Below are 19783 nucleotides of genomic sequence, written 5' to 3'. Positions count from 1 at the left end.
CATAAACATAAGCAAGAATATATGTAAGTACTGTCTTTCGTTATGTCTTGTTGAAGTGCCCTAAGATTACCCCCTGCTTCACTCATCTATGACCCTTAGAGTGCTTGAAGTAAAGATCACAGAAGTGTGACACAGGTCTGGGTGGACACGTGGCCTGGGTGAGCCGATTACATACTCTAAGCAATGTTGCAGGAGGCCAAAGGAACTCCTGGATCTGGAAGGGTGGGGAGATTCTTTCTGAAAGGATGAGGGGATGCTTTCTCTCTGCTATAAATAAAATAACCTCTTCTGGAGCCCTCTCCTAGAAGAGACAACTCTGATGAAGAGGGAAAAAATGAGCTACGTCTAGATGACACTTCACTCAGAAGTGAGAACAAGTTTTTTTTATATAACCCTCACCCACTCTAGTTGTGGCAAGCTTCATCATCGGGTTCACCCTGACTCCTAAAGGTCAGGGTGGGCTCGACCGTGTTTCTGGGAGCTCTTTGAATGTTCTCAAAAGGTCCTGGGCATTCGTCAGGGCAGAATTGTATTATTGCTTCCCCAATGACGCACTGTTGTGTCTTATGCATTTTTTTGTGCATGCAATTACTGAGGTGTACTTATCTTTTTGGAAGTATCTGACAAAACAATGTATGGCATGGAGAGTTAGTGCCAAAAGTGTGTGTTTATAAAAGACGCACTATTAACCATCTGATGAAAGGTGCCTTGCATAATGCCAGTGGTGGCAGACGCCCTCCTCATTTTTTGTTGTTGCACCAATTTGCAGCATAGCATCTCACATTGCACCTGCTTTAGATATCAATCTCATTAGGGACCACATTGTGGTGCTGTTTCTCTGTGTCTAAATTCAGACCAATCAGTTTAAATACCATACAATATATTCAACACACAACTGGTTTCAACAACCATTTGTTACTTAAAAACACAATGAGGTGACGTTTGGCCAAATGGCAGAGGGATACATAAATGATCTTAACCTTATAGGTGACATGCTGTGATTCCTATGTACTAACCCCAGAGGTGGTTAAAATGTGCTCTTCAGGGGGCGTGGAGGTGGAACCTCTAGTCACACCGTATGGTTCGCATAATGAGAAAAGAGAAACAAACACCACGGTGTCAGCGTTCAAAATTGGAAATTTAATTAAAAGAAATGCTGATTGTTACAAGCTTTGAGATCAGGAAGGCCCAAAGAGCAAAAAAGTAACATGAAACATAATGTGAGGATAACAGATTACTTACTTCCTTAAGGGTCCCTACCCTCTGGAAAACCTACTCTCCATACTGCTCTCCCCGGCTGTTGACCATAGAATGCGGGGGAGGCAGACTTTATTCCCCAGGGCCACAGTTGGCTGTTTTCAATTGTAAAGAGATTAGCCAATGAGGACTAAAGGCAGTGCGTCCTGCCCGAGGCTGCCGGTGCAGCTCGTTACTGCTGATTTCCATTGCAAGGTTTGACAAGGGGGTCAATGAGAATTAAGGACAGCATGTCCTGCTCAGATCCACAGATGAAGCTCAGTACATTGCACAGGCACTCTTACGAGGTGTGTGGGCTTTCGTGGGGAGGACCCAAACATGTGCGATATGCGCTTTGGGTGCATCTTGCATGCTCTCTCATGGCCCTGTTACTGAAGTCGGAGACACGTCTCCTGGAGTTGTGGCTTGGGCATCTAGAGTGTCATGGGGAATGTAGGGGCATGTTATCAAGAAACGGCGTTAAAATTATCGCCGCTTTAGCGGCAGGAAACTGCCGCTAAAGCTGAGTTAATGGGTTTGATCATATGTCTTTGTGAATTACCATAGAAGCCTATGTTCTGGTGTGAACATGGGCTTCTATTGGAATTCTCAAGGGCATATTATCAAGCCCATTATCGCCGCTTTAGCTGCAGTTTCCTGCCGCTAAAGCGGCGATAATTTTAACACCGCTCTTGATAATATGCCCTGTGGTCCTGTAACAGTATTGGAGGACGGATGAGATTGATGAATCCACTACCAGAGTGGGTGAGGTTTATCTAAAAAAATTTTTTTTTCCACTTTTCCAACTTCTGAGTGAGATGGCGTCTAGGCATAGCTCATTTTTCCCTCCTCGTGAGAGTTGCCTTTTGTAGGAGAGGGCTAAAGTAGAGGTTATTGAGCCCATTTCATAACCACACATGCACAAGAACATCATTCTAAAAGAGTTTGCTAACCTTGATGTGTGATATATTGCCTTAAATGTCCCTGTGGCTTGTATTATGTAGGGTGCACAATCCAGTATCATCTGAATATAAATGTTTACCTGATTGTGTAGTGTAGCTCCTATTTTCCCAATAGGCTCTGCGCATTGGAATAGTACCTACAGCAGTAAAGGCCTAGGCCAGACGTTAACTAGGTCTACTACTGTCGATACTAGACTTAATTTTTGGGTTTGCCAGCTAAGCTCAGAGTTCGCTAGAAACTTTCTCGAATGTTCAAGGAAGGAATTAACTCCCCTGATTAGACAAGAAGGGATTTAGTTTCTGACAACCATAGAACATGACAACTTTGCTCTCCCCTAATCAAGAGTCAATCTCGAGAGTCGTGTGAGCACAAGGCAATTATTTTACTCAGTCAGTACGTGCATTCTTAGTCTCATCAGAATGTAGAGAAAAGGAAGAGACGGGCGTGTTCAATAAAAGATGTTATTTTTTTATCAGTCTCTTTTCTCATACATGAGAAATGGATCAATATTATTGCAATACTTATAGTTAAATAAAGTGCATACATTAAAAGCAATAGTATAAAATAATACTGTAAAAACATTGATATGGTTTCTGAGCCATATGATGTTTAAAATGATTAAAATATATTTACATACACATATACATTTGACTAAACGTACTCAACTGGTGTTTCTAAATACGCCTACCCCGTGTACCTGACCTAAGTCTAATGCGTGGGCGGGAATAGAAAGTTACAGTTTAAGTTAAGTTTGTTTTTGCCAAGTGAATAACTAAAGAATTTTCTGTGAGGGGTTATTCAGTTCTGTACCTGGAAGTTAGGATGAATGAGGAATGGTATCTCTTTCTCTGTTCTCGATATTCCAGGCTGCCTGCGAGGGCTGCCCGAAAGCGCCGGTGCTGGGTCTCTCGGCTTGAGATAGCAGCGCGTCTCTCAGCGCGTCAGGAAGGCGGGGCTGCTGCCAGCGGGGTCTGCTTCTGCTCTCGGCTTCGGCAAGTATGGCTGCTCCGTCTTGTCACCACGCGTGTGTTTGCATAGGGCAAGGTCGGCAATATTTATACCTTAAAGGTGCCGAGATTGACGTAAGGATGGACATAGATACGTCAATAAAGATGTCATACGACTTGCTCGTTAGCACATTCTTTACTAAAGTTCTCTGTGAAATCAAAACAATGGCCGCACGGATTTTCCAGGTTGTCATAGGTTTGATTTGTTATGAGAACGTCGTATGCCTTATCAGGGGCTGGAGGAATGTCGCTTGTCTAATTAGATCTCAAGCGTTATGACCTAATCAGATAACACGTTCCTGTGCCGTAGTGTGACTGCGTCAGATAACGGTATCTGCATCATTGGGGTTTTCTTGCCTCATGGGCTGACTGTTAGTTAACTTGATAGTTAGTTTAACCAGAATAGGGTCAGGAATAGGGGGACTGATTCAGAACCTATAGAAATACACGATACCCACTCCACGCTAACTATGGTCATATCTACTAATCTATGCATAGTATAACATAGTACAACATACTATAGAGTATAGTGTATACCTTACCACCCCAAAATACATAAATGCATTTCGAAATTTTCAAATATACTGAAAAATTGCAGTCATATATATTGTATGCACTTAAGCTATGAATTAAATGCAAAATTAAACACGCATTGTTATGCATTATTGCTTATTGGTATATGAGAAATACACATGAAATGGCTCTTAATATGGCTATACAGAAAGGAAGTTCGAGACCATTTCATCACATAATAAAATATTTGTGAACATCCCAGCGAGCAGCTAAAGTCTATAAAGTATCTAAAAATAGAAATTTTAGTTCTCTAGGAATAGTTTCTTACTTTAAGCAGAAGATCAGTGTCCCGGGGAAAAATATGTAGAAAAATATTTTAAGGGGCTTGCTGAAAAATATTGCTGTCTGTGAGCTGGAGTGAAATTGTTCATGTGACTTTATTTTTAAAGTTGAAGGCCGAATTCAGGGAACGCCGTGTGCGAGTTTACTCAAAAGTCTCTATTTCTGTTCTGGAGAGAACATCATATCATTCAGGCTTTCGAAAAAACTGTCAACAGCTTCATGGGAAAGTTCCACTAAGTCGGATATAGGGGTAACCATGCATTCGTGCGCATGATTGTCTCCATTGACATTCTGATTCGCATTGCTGGCAGAAGGTCGTACCTGTTCGATGCTGCTTTCATCTTGAACTTCACTACTCTTCAATCGCAGTGGTGAAGATTCCAGGAATGCCGTCATCAGGATTGGCAGCCTTTGAGGGCAGCACAAAGCGTGAACCTTGGTAGGAACCAACAGTGTATCTGCATCCACTGGCGCATCCGATTGTAGCGTCAGACAGGTGTCTAACACGCATTCTTCTCCGCATAGCAGACACCTTAGTACAGGTAAAACACACCTTTGCCACATTGGTCGAAATGATAGAAACCAAGTCATGTTTAGGTCTCTAAGCCGGGAGAGTCCCAGGATTTTTGATATCCGGTCCCGGTATCCAATGGCTAGGATCGTATCTTCCATTGTCGCGAGAGTTTGATCTGTGACATGGGTTGCCATAACGAAAAATAAGGACTAGGAATAGGATTCCTGCAATTAGTCCCAGGATCAGGGGAAGTCCGCCAAAAATCGAATGGACGAAATCTGGAAAAATACCCAGTATGGCTTTGAATGGTGTTAATGCCATCGAAAATACTTTCTTAAATACCCCTGAGATCCCATTGGTATCAGAAATATTTAAGATTTCGCTCAGGATTTCCGCGAAATATACGGGGGAATTAGATGATAATAATGTATGTATCTCTGCAGTCGTCCTTGCGACTTGTAGATCATACGTTTCTTTTGATGACGTGAGCCTTGTAGGCGTCTGAAGAAGCACTGTTTTCATTCTGCTTAAAGTATCTATTCGAATAGAAGTAATTTTCAAACTGGGCCATGCCCTTGCCTCCCTGTCTGGAAAGGAGCTGGGGAATAAAGAACGTCCACAGCACTTGACCTTCGCCGTTGTAGTTACTAGATAAGGAGTCCCGGGCATAAGACTGCAACATCTGCGGTCTACAATAAGAATGTAACTCCCATTATAGAGTCTTTGAAAGAATGGTTCTATTTCAGTTGCAGGTGCGCCTTGCTGGTGACATGAAAGGTTGTATGAATTCCCTTCACAGGCTCCATGCAAACTAATTCCGTTACACAGAAGCGTGCCGCTTAGTGACATAGCACAATTGTTGCCACTAAGAAACACTTTCTGTCCTTTATTACTGACACATGCATGTGAATAGGGCAGGTTCCAAGTTGTTTTAAGGTACCCCTTTCCCAATTTCTCGTACATGCCAGCCTGTATATATTTTTGGCAGTATTGAAACCTGAAGGTTGAGATTGGAATATTTATGATTCCGTGGATTATCCATTCACTGACAGGTCGTTCTGACATTGTCATTGGTAATCTTTCTAGTTTTTCAATGCTCAAGATTGTATAATCAGCACCCTTTTGCGCCATACCGATTTGTCTATCAGTAAGGTTAAAGATTTGGAATAGTGACGTTGTGTTGATTAAACGCCAAGGCACATAGCCTGAACGCAGATTTTGTAACGTCCAGCCAAGCTGTACAATGGAACGCAATTGTGACTGACCATGTTGTAATAACAGTAAGTCTTGCGATAATATATCGATTGCTGAAGACACAATGCTGTCCAATGAAAAAATTCTGGAGGACAGAGTCATTAACCCATTGTCCACTACAGATAGTGATTTTTCCAAATTAATACGGTCAATTTCCCGTATTCTTTCTGCTGTTTCAATTTGAGTAACCTTCCAGGCCTCATTGTATGCTGCATATACAGAGGCTGCTATGAAACGCTTTTGACGCTGTTTGCGTGGTCCCATTATGAAATCACGCAAGTCAGCACCATCAGTAAGTAAAGTTAGGTGTTGCTTAATTTCAGGCAGTGTGGAAGTTTGTAGCCACTGAAGGCATAATTTGCCCACACTGTAGGTTGTTATTATCCCTGGGTGATGTCTTTGGGGATATCTAGGGTCTGGCCTGGTCATTTTGAAACCCTGTGTTTTATTCAGGAATCTATCTTGACAGTAATTTGTATCTGTGGGCCAGATCAACCATTGTTTCCAATCAGGATGTGTTCTGTTTTGGTTTAGTATATGGTTTACGTCTATCTCTTCATCTGTATCAGAGCTATTGCTGAACATTGTTGGCTTTGGAATAGACGGTTTATTTAAATCTTTGATTTTGGCAAAACCAAGACAGGTGGTTTGTTGAACAGTGTCATTTAAAAATATCATTTGTTCTGGGATCATGCAGGCTCTAAACAAAGCTTCTATACCCTGTACTTGCCATTCTTTTGTACCCCAAACACTTTTCAAATCAACATTTTTGTCCCAATAATCAAATCCAAAAGTATTCATTTTTTCAAAGAATGAATCTGAATATATCAATTTTGTGTTGGTTATCATGGTTTTCATCCCTGTCTTGTTTGACAATTTAAAATAAAATGTTTCAGCATTACTTGTGTTAAAACCTGAAAAATATGAATATTTGTCATACACGGTTCTAGAGCTCCCTTTTGGAGGTGTAGCACAATGTTCCCATTGATTATAATTTAAAACATTTCTAGGTTGTGCAGATTTATGCAAAAAATGGTTACCATAATGGTTATAGCAATACATACTATCATAATTTGTAGAACCTTGCAAATAATCATGTTTTGTAAATTTAGCAGACATTACTAAGTCAGACATCATGTTGTTAATACTTTCGAAGTCCCAATCATCAGCAAATGAGTTTGGTTTTGCAAAGTCACTCAAGGAGATCTTGATTTGGTGTGGATATTTCAGGATCTCGACCGGACCATAAATTTCATAGTCAGTGTTGTCCCAGGCTACCCCACCAGGTATAGGATTGGCTGTGAAGTTGGCTGAAGAAAGTTCTGAAGAAAGTTCTCTTTTCTCGACGTGTGAAGATGTGTGTGGTTTGAGGATCAAGTTGATGTTCTGACTTGCTGTGTCCATTTTAGCATATTTTCCCTCAATGAAGCGTCCCAAAGTAAATACCATGATGAGCCAAAGTATGAGGATAAATGCGCCAAAACCCACCCAAAATTCAATCCATGGAGAAACCAGATATGTTTCTTTCAGATGTTTCAAAAGTTCCTTCGCTTTGTCTTTAAAGGATTTTGATGATGGCTGTGTCTTTGATTCACTGAAGCCGTCAGAGGAATCATCGAAGTTGATGAAGTAACCGGATACAGTTCTGTCAATTGTTCCAATTGGTTCAGGATTTCTGTTTTTTGCATTGTCACTCGGCACTTCATTGTAGATTGGTGTGTCTCTGCTAAATGTCTTTATTTGGGTTTTAAGAGGTCTGAGTTCTATTGCATTGTTGCATAGTCCTTCTTGTTCTTCTTTGGGCGTGTCGAATGTGATGAGCCTTTTTGTTAGGACCTCTGTGCTGGTAGCAAACCTTGGTGTTCTGCTACTTATTGGGAGTCCACTTGGCCTACTGTTTGTTATCGGCCACATGTTGTGGTTTTACCAGGTCGATGGATACAACTCGGTTCTCCTTTTTACCAGCAAGTGGCGGTAGTACAACTGATCTTGTCCCGTTGACAGACAAGACAGCAACTGCTTTTCTGTAAGAAGGCCCAAATTCCTTCTTTACCGCGATCTTTTCCCTGACTAGATCCCCGACTTTTGGAATCCAGACAGGTCTTGCTGGGACAGGTGGTGATTCTTCAGTGGTCGTTGGCTGTTGTTTCAACTGTATGTTGCTCAGGTCTTTTCTTGTTTTGTTTAAGTCCTGCAAAATAGCCAAACGGTCTTTGACATCAAAGGTTTTTTCTTTAACCACTGAAGTCTGACTATCAAGGTCAGAGATCAACATCCTAGTTCCGAATAATAATTCGTACGGACTGAATCCCTTCAGAGAATTTCTTGGCAAGTTATTTAGACTACGTTGGACACTTATTAGATGTTTGACCCACCCAGCTCCCGAACCTAATACCTTTGCCGTTATAGATTGCTTTATGTCACGGTTTTTTCTTTCAACAATTCCGTTCCCCTCAGGGTGAAATGGACAAGAGTACCGCAATTGCACGCCCATGCTGACCATGGCCTCCTTATAAGCCCGAGAGCTAAAAGCAGGACCATTGTCCGAATGCAGCATGCCAATTGCGTATGTGCCGATAAAGACTCGCAAATCTTTTATAACAGTTCTGGCGTCAGCCGTTCGCTGGGGCCACATCCATATGAATCTCGTGCATGAGTCCACTGCGACCAAGATATATTTATAGTTACCATCCCTTTGTAAGGGACCGCAGTGGTCTAGGTAAACACAGGCTAATGGTTTATCCGAGATTAGAAGGGGCGTCTGCGCTGGACGTCTCACCGTTGATACTTTCATTTTTTGACATATTTCACATGCTAGAACATAGTTCCTCGTTTGTCTTCTCATTTGTGGCCACCAGTATCTCTGTTTTAATAATGATACTGTGGCTGAGACGCCAGCATGGATAGAAGCAAGCCCTTCGTGTGCCGCTATTATTAGTCCTAACCTATGTTCCATGTTTGGAATTGCCCTATCCCCCACTCCAGGGATTTGAGCAAAAGGAACATTGTTTGCATCAGTTATGTATGAGTATTTTACTGGAAAGCCTTTAGGGAGTGGTTCTATCGAATCCTTTTCTGAAGCGCTGACAGCTTGTAATATTTCGCTGTCTATTTTTGTTTTTGACCTGGTGACGGCAGCTACGGAAGCCGTTTGCACAGCTGCCTTCGCAGCCTCATCAGCCAATGAATTCCCTGCAACGTGAACGCCATCACGTTGATGACTCAGTGTATGTATCACGTGAGTCTTTGGTAGTTCTTTTTGTAAAAGAGCTACTTGTTCCCAGAGCATTTTATGCTTGATTGTGCCACCTTTCGCATCCTTGAAACCGTTCTGAAGCCAGATCTGCAAGTATTCATTGTACGACTGAACGCAATAATACGAATCACACACTATGAGTGTGGGGAATTCTCGATCGGTATTTTCAAGCGCCATCTTGAATGCTATTAGTTCAGCTCACTGAGCTGTACAATCTCCTAGGGATTGTGTTTTAGTGAGGGTTGGTTTAAATTTCCCTTCGTGCCAACGACCTTTAACAATCGCGCACGCAGCACTGTAAGCTTGTTTACCCCCTACTGCGGGTTGTGCTGATCCGTCTGTATATATTATACAGCCGTAGTGATCTAGAGGCAGAATTTCGGTTGGCGGAGGACATTCAAATTCATATTGGAGAAATTCTTGTGTTTTTAAATAAGGATCAAATTCGTACACCACGTCTGTTGCAGCAAGAGAGTTAGCCCATTGTATCCATCTTGGATGGAGTGCTTTAGCATTTGGAATGCTTGCCTTTGTTACCGCCTCTAAGGCTGGTATTGGTGTCACGATTATTATTCGTTTACCTTGTGCCAGGGCTCGTTCTTTTGCTATAGCTGTCTGTGTTGCTGTAAGAATTTTTTCCGTTGGGCTAAATTTCATTTCAGCCTTAGTGTACAAGTGTGATTTGAATGCAATTGGTACCTTTTCTCCCTCATTAGAGGTCAGGTATGTGAATCCGCATCTCCCTGGGATGACTCGGATCACAAGGTTGCGTGTGTTATCACGTGTTTCTAATTTTGTTTTAATTAGCATGTCTGTTTGTAAGGATCTCAAAATTTCTGTGTGTGTTTGAGTCCAACTGGATCTTTTAAAGTCTGGTTTAATTAGATCATAAAGGGGTTTGACCCTTTCTGCGTAATTTGCAATGTATGTTCTTCCGAAATTTAGGAAGCCTAGAATTGACTGTAGGTTTTTTAGTGTTTAAGGAGCTTGGATTACGGCACATTTCTCTAGGAAATTGTCAGCCAGGCTTTTGCCTTCACTTGATAACTCATATCCTAAGAATAGGACCGTCAGATGGGCAATTCTGGACTTTTTAAAGTTGAATTTGTAACCCTCTGCAGCGAACCCAAGTATTATGGTGTTCACCCTTTTCAAGTGAGTCTCCAAGTCATCATCTGTTAAGTAAATGTCATCGACATAAGATAATGCTTCATCATCATATAGTTGTAGTAATTCTGTTACTCTCGCTGAGAATACCCCCGGGCTGTTCTTGTACCCCTGGGCTAACCGACAGAATTGCTTTTGAGTGCCATTTACTGAGAATGCAGTTAAATATCTGCTCTCTGGTGCTATGTTTTGACAAAAGAATCCATTGGAGATGTCCAAGGTTGTTTTGTATTTTTTGCGCACTATGTTATTCATTAGTGCAGCACTGTGTGAGTTTTGCACTGCAAAGGTTTTGCAACATGTGTTAAGGTGTCGGTAATCCAAAACTAGACGATATGAATTGTCTGGTTTGGAGACCGGAAACAAAGGATTGTTCATTTGTGAGGTGCAAGTTTCAATCACCCCCTGGTATTCTAGCTGATCTAGTATTTCATTTACCTGTTTTTTAGCTTCTTGCTTAATTGGGTACTGCCTTTGTGCAGTAGGTTGTGATTTTAACTGGATTTTGTGAGGAGGGGAGTCCTCATCCCATCCTACATGATTTTTATATAAAGCAGGTGCTAAGGCCACTGCCCACTTTCTAGCAAGTGTGTATTTTTTATGAATCGGTATTTGATTCGAGAAGGCAGGCATAATTACTTCTTCGCCATGAGGGCACTCCCTGACAAACTCTGGTGGCCAGTCTTTTTCAGCTAGAAGGATGTCATAACCCTTTGAGAGGTTATCCCAAAATAGTCCCCTTATTTTCCTAGTCTTATCTCCCTCTATACGTAATGTTATCTCGTATATCTTGTGGGGCTTGCTAACTCTGGTGTCTGCAGTTTCCACTTGAAGGTATTCATTCGTGTCCACTGTCTCCAGATGATTCATAAGGACTTTGCGAGCTATGCTCACCTCTGCTGCGCTGTCTAGCATTGTCTGAGCCCATTCTCCGTTTTTCAGTTGTGTCCTCAGTATTCTCGGCATTTTTAACTACCTTGATACTGGCTACCTTCTTTTTTGGAAATTGTAATTTCTTTTTTTTGTTGAGCAGGTTCCTTGTCTTTGGACTTGGCGTGCTCTTCTGATCGTCCTCTTCTTTCCGATTTCTGCGAGGAAGTCTGAAAAGATTGAGAGGGACGTGTATCAATGTCTTGATATCTATCAGGTTTTTTAATATTATCCCTATTTCTAAGGTTATATCTATTCCCAGAGGGGTCACTCTGCGGTGACCTTTGTCTTTGGTTTGGAGATTTCTCTCTTCGCCTAGGAGACCTTCCTCGGGACTGGAATTTCTTTTCTTTAGGATTGGATTGTTTGTTTCCATCCCAGTTCTTTTTTGGTGAATTATTATTATTAAAAAATATTTTTTCTGGACTTGTAGTCAGTTGCGGTTTTACTGGTATTCCACCTAGACTATCTCTGCCTAGTTCTTCATAGGATTTTTCTATGATTCTGGCAATTTCAGCTGGTTGGTCTGCTATATCTGTCTCTTTTAACCTCTGGCGGATCGCCACATTTGCTGCTTCACCTTTTATGTTGGCTAATAATATAGCCGAGACCTGCTTGAAGTCTTTTAGTAATTTCATACCAAGAGTTAAAGCAGGTTCTGGACCGTATTCATCTTGAATTTGTTTTAGCACATCTGGTATTACCGAAATGGATGGAACACCGTGCGTTTTTGTGTAGATGGAAGCAAAGACTGTACCCCAAGTGTCACAGTCCTCAATGTGTGGTGCGATTCCCATTGGGAGACATATAGTCAGAATCCTGTGTTTTTCTAATGGGGTGGTGTCAGGAAACACCGCCTCTATTTGGGTAATTTTCTGTGCCAACCAGAATGGTATCTGTTCCCGTTTAGCTGGAACTTTACCTAGGCAGGATTGGATGTTCTGTGGTGTAATTTTATTTGTGTTCCCCTGGTGAGGGGTCAGCTGTGGAAGTTTAATCGCTGGCTGAATTGTTGAAGTCCGCATTACATACTGAACTAATTGTCTATGAATTTTTAGTAATTGTTTTAGCTGTATTAACAGCTCTGCTGCAGGCATTCTATCGATGTCTGGATGTGGTGTGTATCCGGCTAAGACCGGCCACGTTGCTCCTGGTCTTCCTAAAGGACCGAGCCTTGTAATGTGATTGTTATGTTTTAGGGCGCCATCAAATAAGAGCAAATGCTCTTGGAATTTGAGTGGTACTTCCACCTCCTCGAAAGGAGTGTATGTTTCAGGAGGTTCCTCTACTTTGTAATAGTGGAAGTACTTTGTTACAGCATTTGCTGCCGGAAAATGTATCCATGAATAGTATACCTCTGTCTGCCGATATTCGTGTGCCTCAATTACGAATATGACTGTGCCACCTCTAGGTGTCAGTCCATTTTCTATAAGTTTTAAGGTTATAGATCTCCTTTTAATGACCGGAATGAGTGTTATATTCGGGTCTGCTGCTTGCATGGTAGCATCAGCATCTGCGAGTTCAGTTGCTAATCTAACTGCCTCTCTTTCATCATCACTCTCTGCCATTTTACAGACAGGATGGTATTATGTTTGTTTGCAGATCAGGTTTCTTTATGGAACAAAGATTAGATGCACAATATTTTGGAACTGTTTATCCTTCAACGTTGACTTGACCAAGAACCATACATAGGAGTTCCCTCCTGCGAGGTTTTGGAGGATATAACCTTTCACCCACTCCAGACGTCTTTGGAGTTTTTGGGAAAAGGGGTCTGAGTGAGAAAGCACGACTGAGTTACTCTAAATGTCTTACGTTAGTTTTATCGCCCTTTCCAAACGCGTTGGGCGCCATGTAGTGTAGCTCCTATTTTCCCAATAGGCTCTGCGCATTGGAATAGTACCTACAGCAGTAAAGGCCTAGGCCAGACGTTAACTAGGTCTACTACTGTCGATACTAGACTTAATTTTTGGGTTTGCCAGCTAAGCTCAGAGTTCGCTAGAAACTTTCTCGAATGTTCAAGGAAGGAATTAACTCCCCTGATTAGACAAGAAGGGATTTAGTTTCTGACAACCATAGAACATGACAACTTTGCTCTCCCCTAATCAAGAGTCAATCTCGAGAGTCGTGTGAGCACAAGGCAATTATTTTACTCAGTCAGTACGTGCATTCTTAGTCTCATCAGAATGTAGAGAAAAGGAAGAGACGGGCGTGTTCAATAAAAGATGTTATTTTTTGATCAGTCTCTTTTCTCATACATGAGAAATGGATCAATATTATTGCAATACTTATAGTTAAATAAAGTGCATACATTAAAAGCAATAGTATAAAATAATACTGTAAAAACATTGATATGGTTTCTGAGCCATATGATGTTTAAAATGATTGAAATATATTTACATACACATATACATTTGACTAAACGTACTCAACTGGTGTTTCTAAATACGCCTACCCCGTGTACCTGACCTAAGTCTAATGCGTGGGCGGGAATAGAAAGTTACAGTTTAAGTTAAGTTTGTTTTTGCCAAGTGAATAACTAAAGAATTTTCTGTGAGGGGTTATTCAGTTCTGTACCTGGAAGTTAGGATGAATGAGGAATGGTATCTCTTTCTCTGTTCTCGATATTCCAGGCTGCCTGCGAGGGCTGCCCGAAAGCGCCGGTGCTGGGTCTCTCGGCTTGAGATAGCAGCGCGTCTCTCAGCGCGTCAGGAAGGCGGGGCTGCTGCCAGCGGGGTCTGCTTCTGCTCTCGGCTTCGGCAAGTATGGCTGCTCCGTCTTGTCACCACGCGTGTGTTTGCATAGGGCAAGGTCGGCAATATTTATACCTTAAAGGTGCCGAGATTGACGTAAGGATGGACATAGATACGTCAATAAAGATGTCATACGACTTGCTCGTTAGCACATTCTTTACTAAAGTTCTCTGTGAAATCAAAACAATGGCCGCACGGATTTTCCAGGTTGTCATAGGTTTGATTTGTTATGAGAACGTCGTATGCCTTATCAGGGGCTGGAGGAATGTCGCTTGTCTAATTAGATCTCAAGCGTTATGACCTAATCAGATAACACGTTCCTGTGCCGTAGTGTGACTGCGTCAGATAACGGTATCTGCATCATTGGGGTTTTCTTGCCTCATGGGCTGACTGTTAGTTAACTTGATAGTTAGTTTAACCAGAATAGGGTCAGGAATAGGGGGACTGATTCAGAACCTATAGAAATACACGACAATTGAAAGATATTTCTTAGGGTTTAGAGACACTGGGCCAGATGTACCACCCTTTCATTTAGCGCCTCCTAATTTGCGACTCATTGCAAGACGCTAAATGAAACGTATAACAGTGTTATTACACTGTTTTCCGATTCCTAATGAGGTGCAAATTGCTAGGCTCATTAATATTGTCCCATGTCTGGGACTGCTTTTTAATAAAGCAGCTTATTTTTTTAAAATGCAGCCCGTTTTCTTAAAGGGAAACGGGATGCATTTATAAAGAAAAATGAAACTTTTCAGTTTCATTTTTTAAGGGCAGGCAGTGGTGTCTGGGACCACTGCCAGCTCTTAAAAAATATTTTCCAACACACTCACCAAGGGGAAGGAGTCCTCTGAGGACCCCTTCCCCTTTGTGAGTAATTTACCACCTACTTCAAGTAGGTGGTAAACTGCGAGTGTTTTGCGGCCGCAAATGCGTCGCAAAACACTATTACATAGCATGCTGACTCGCTATTAGGAAGGGACGCCCCTTCCTAATAGCGAGAGTCGCATATGCTATTTTACGAGTCAGTGACTCGCAAAATATCATTTGTACATGCTATTACCCTTTTTTGTGGCCCCAAAAGGGAGAACCTCCTGTTTACAGCTGCAAAAAGAGTCGTACATCTGGCCCACTGTGTCAGGTCGTCTTTCAGACTTGTAATGTATTGAAACAGTATCGTCAGGGAGGAGAACAGGATCTCAATGCAGCGTCTATAATGTTGAGTTGACACCTTTGATATCTTTCCCCAGATTTTACATAATTGAATGTGAATTTATCCTTTAAAAAATGTTTTTGTTTACTAATATTTTTATTCATGCGTTTTACTTTGTTTAACCATGCTACATGTCTTTAACCTTAATGAGGACTTTGGTATTGCCCCTACTCTTGAATAGGCCTGATTGGAATAATTCAATAAAGCGATTTATCATTGTAAATCGCACAGAAATCCCAAGTCATTGGATTGTCCTTCCAAAAAGTATAGTTTTATATTGCTACCCATAGGAATATTTTCGATTTGATCTCAAAGCAGATATATCTGAGCATAGCATTCTTCCTCAAGGCAACACCAAGCACGACAGGATTAACATTATGCATGAAATCTTAATATTTCCTTTTTCATCATTTATGTAATTACAGTTTGTGTCTAGTCTATTACTTGGTATAGCTCAGCTCTAAGTTTGAAAATAAAGCATTAAAACATTATCCCAAAAGTAAGGAATCGAAGTAATTTCGGTTTCTGCATTGCATACACCTTTGAATTTCACTTTGGGAGACTGCCATTGGATTTTACATAGTAATTTTCTCGGCCAAATGGTAGTAAATACATATATATTTTTTCATATGTCTGAATTTTGTGAAATGAGGTCAGAATTATATTTCAATGAGCATAATCTTCTAATATATGTACTCGTATTTGTGTGACGCACATAAGGAAACAGGCTTTTAGTTGTTACATTTGTGCTCTGTGAGGTTTAGTTGCAGATTTCTTATAGTCCACTTTAAAGCTCTTCAGTATTTCTTCATCCCACTTACACAATACATCATCCAGGCACAAAATCATTGGTGATTCCAAGATTTTAAATATCATTGACCTTTCGTTATATGTTCACACTTGTAACAATTGCAATATGTACCAAGATGATAATACAATTTAGGTTACAAGTGCTTTCATACAAGCATTTATTTCTTACAACATGTCTTTCCAGAAGTTTTTACGTATACTTTGGGAACAAGAAAGGCCTCTTTTGATTACCCTTCCAGGCTTGTATACCCTTTGGCTGATCCTTGGTTTCCAAATGATAGCTTTCTTAATGTTTCCATATGTGGATTATCACAAATTATAGCTGAATCCGGGAGGAATTTATCAGCATAGTGTTGTTTAGCTGGGTGTACAACAATCTTTTTTCGCAGCCTGCACAAAGGGCAAACCACTTTTTTAAAAGTATGCAGTTCAAATAAGTAAAAATATAGTTTCCTTTTCGATTTAATACTACAAGGGAGATTGTGCATCAACAGGCCTAAGCCAACAATTTAAATGATTTAAGATGACAGCAGGGCCCTAAATTGAGCTTCTATCTTGATGCAATCAACTTCATCCCAAATGTTGAAGTTTAATAGACACAATCAAGATTATCTTTTATCATAACGATTACATTTTTTAAAATATTTAAAACAGTGAGGTGGCCTTTCAAAGGGACAGAAGTCAACATCAACATTAAATGTTTAGCCAACAACTTAAATAGTTTAAGATGAAGGCGTCACCAAGGTTTTAAAGATATGGGGCCAGATGTAGGAGCCAAAATATCGGTCGGTAACGGACTATTTCGGCCGTTACCGACCGGTATTTAGAAATTGGCATGTAGGGGTCTTTATTTTACAGAATCGGTAAATTTACCGATTCGGTAAATTTACCGATTCTGTAAAATACCGAATCGGTAATTTTACCGATTCGGTAAATTCAAATGTAGGTGGGACTCTTCTGAGTCCCAAAGGCCTTTCCGATTCGGTATTTTACCACCCAATTCAATTGGGGGGTAAAATACCGAATCCAGGTGTGCATGCACATGTGTGCATGCACACCTATGCCATGTGACACATGCCTGTATTTGGGGTGCTAGAGGGTGTCAAAGTGACACCCCCTGCACCCTGGCAGAAATCGGTATTTACCGATTCGGTAATTACCGAATCGGTATTTCCCATTGATTCCTATGGGCTTCACAGCCCATAGGAATCAATAGGAAATACCGATTCGGTATTTACCGAATCGGTAAATATCGAATATTAACGATTCGGTATTTCAATTTCTAGAAATACCTACATCTCCCCCCTTCATATTTACCGATTCATAAATACCGAATCGGTAAAATTCGGTATTTATGAATCGGTAAATACGAATTACCTACATCTAGCCCATGGTGCCCTAAAGTAAGCTTCCTTGAACAGAAGTCTTCGATTGCTTGTGTAGATTTTGGATTATTCTCTAGACCTTGTAAGATATATTTTAGCAGTTTATCAAGTTTGAACTAGTCCTTTGTAGGAGACCTTAGTTTAATGTTTTGCATAGATATACGAATCTTGTTTGAACTACTATGTTGATGCAATCAGCTTCATCACAAATGTCCAAGCTTAATAGACACAATCAAGATTTTTTTCTACTTTAAAAAATTTCAATTCTAAAATATTCCAAACAATTAGATGACCTTTCAAAGGGACGGAAGTCAAAATCAACATTGTTACATACATTAGAGAAATAGAGAACCAGTTTTGTAGAATTCAGCATCTGAGTGGGAAAATTATTGAGAAGGAGAATATTTCTTTTTTATGACTTGTTATCTTTCAAAACTGATTCAGAAGTTGCATGCCCCCTAAAGGTAGGATTCATGAAAAATACACATTTAAATACAACATTTATGTTTTTTCTGTCCTGTAGCACCCACTCCCTTGAAAAGACTATCACCAGGTTTGCAACGTTTTCTTGCTAATTGATAGCCCCACAGATGGCATAGATCTACGAAAGGAGGTTAGAGATACAACTCTAAAGTGGGCATATACGGCATGCCACAACCTGTACCCTAGCTATCGCTATAAGGTTGAAGTCTGCAAAATTGTCGCCTAATAGTGTTGAGACATGGCAGGTGTAGGGTGATCCACAGTTCAATAGACAAATAAAGGACCCCAGTCGGACCAGCGGAGGGAAATCACTGAGGTACGCAAGGAGAAGCATCTTTACCTTGGAGTAAGTTTGACAGTAGGGAGATACCCCCTTGGGTTCTCCAGATTGAGAAAAATTTCCTCAACACCTAGAGCAATGGTCTCTGGTAGACATAATTGTAAGATACAATTAGACACCCTTTATAGATAGTTTCTCACAGAGTCTAGGTGGTGGGGGTCTTTTATTTGTCTATTGAAGTGTAGGTGACCCTAAACCTAACACATCATAACACTATAAGGTGACAATTTTGCAGACTTCAAAGGTATAGCAATAGTTAGGAACCAGAGACTTTGGTGTGCTGACAAAGGGCGCTGCCCTTTTGAGCACATGAGACATCGCCGAAACATGTTGACGAGAATAAAGGATGAAAGTGGTTAATAACTGTTTGATCTCATCCGTTTATTGATTTTAACCCTATTAAGACATCTGCTAATAAAATAGTTTTCGGATAGCCCTAGATAGTTTTAACAATTCTTTCAATTTGGCTGTTTCATTACAGAATTGATTTTGACATTGGTGGGGAGGCCCAATGATGAAGCGAGCCTCGTGTTGATGTGGGTGAGGGACTTAAATTTCACAGAGGATACTCTATTTGAATGAATTGGTCTGAGTTACAAAAAACTCTAGCCTTCCTGGTGTGCGTGTGGTTGAAGTTGGGAGGGCAAAGATCTAGATGTCTTTCCTCTCTCCCCTAAATTCTGAAGGAGATGTGATATTCATACCTAGATATTCCAGAACTAAGACTAATGGTCTTATTTCTATATCTCTATTTTTCCACTTTAAGTTAAATTGCTATCCTAATGAAATTGCTGATCCTACCTAGCACTACTTTATAATAAGAAAGATTTGTTCAGTTTGTGTGTTCTTAAATAGGTTTTGTAATCAGAAAATATGTTAGAACTATTACTTGTAAAGTAAGTTCTCATATTACAGTAAACTTATCTGGTAGTACCAGTGGTTATTTTAATACACCTCTATGCCGTTTCCATGCCTAATAATAGGCAAATATATTTAAAAAATGCTCACTTGTAATTTAATTCAGTACTCTGTGGTTTCATGCATGTACAGACAAGAAGTAGTGTGGCACCAGACCAAAACGTATGCCCTGTCCTCAACCCACTGAGTTGTGGGTGCAGAGAGGGTGTGGATGAGATGTAGACCTGGCACCCCTTTAACCCATCAAGACAGGGCCTCTTGTGGGTTGCAATGACTGTGTGCTACATCATTGTGCTGCACACTCAGTGCACCTCCTGAGAGCCTATTTTCTCTGTACGTGTACCCATAATATGGTGCAGTGCATAGGCAAATGTTTCCCTCATTTATAGCCACACCCTTATGCAAATGAAGGTATGCCACTTTAACATGGCACTGACACTATATAAACACAGGTGCTAGCTGTTATACAGAAGGGACATGCAAGTGTCTGTAGCCCCCACCTTAATACCAAAGTGCCTTGGGAAAGCAGAAAGAAGACATGCACAATCATCGCTCTCCTTGGGCACCTTACATAATACGGTCCCTGGAGTACTAAATGCATACTACAGCATGCTTTTAAGAATAGACTCCTATGTTTACATCATCCTATAATTGATTGTACTTTATTCTTAAACAAATTCAGTGAAATCGATATAACTGCTTCAA

The 19783-nt window shown here is 40.7% G+C and overlaps 1 protein-coding gene across 1 annotated transcript in view; it reads left to right on the top strand.

Moving 5' to 3' along the window:
• The window catches only part of CACNA1G (calcium voltage-gated channel subunit alpha1 G), a 1349169-nt gene that overhangs the window by 999951 nt on the left and 329435 nt on the right, over positions 1–19783 (top strand). The window lies entirely within an intron of this gene.

Source organism: Lissotriton helveticus, chromosome 7 (assembly GCF_964261635.1).
Source record: "Lissotriton helveticus chromosome 7, aLisHel1.1, whole genome shotgun sequence".
NCBI classification, from domain to species: domain Eukaryota; kingdom Metazoa; phylum Chordata; class Amphibia; order Caudata; family Salamandridae; genus Lissotriton; species Lissotriton helveticus.
This window is presented reverse-complemented; position numbering and strand designations above follow the sequence as displayed.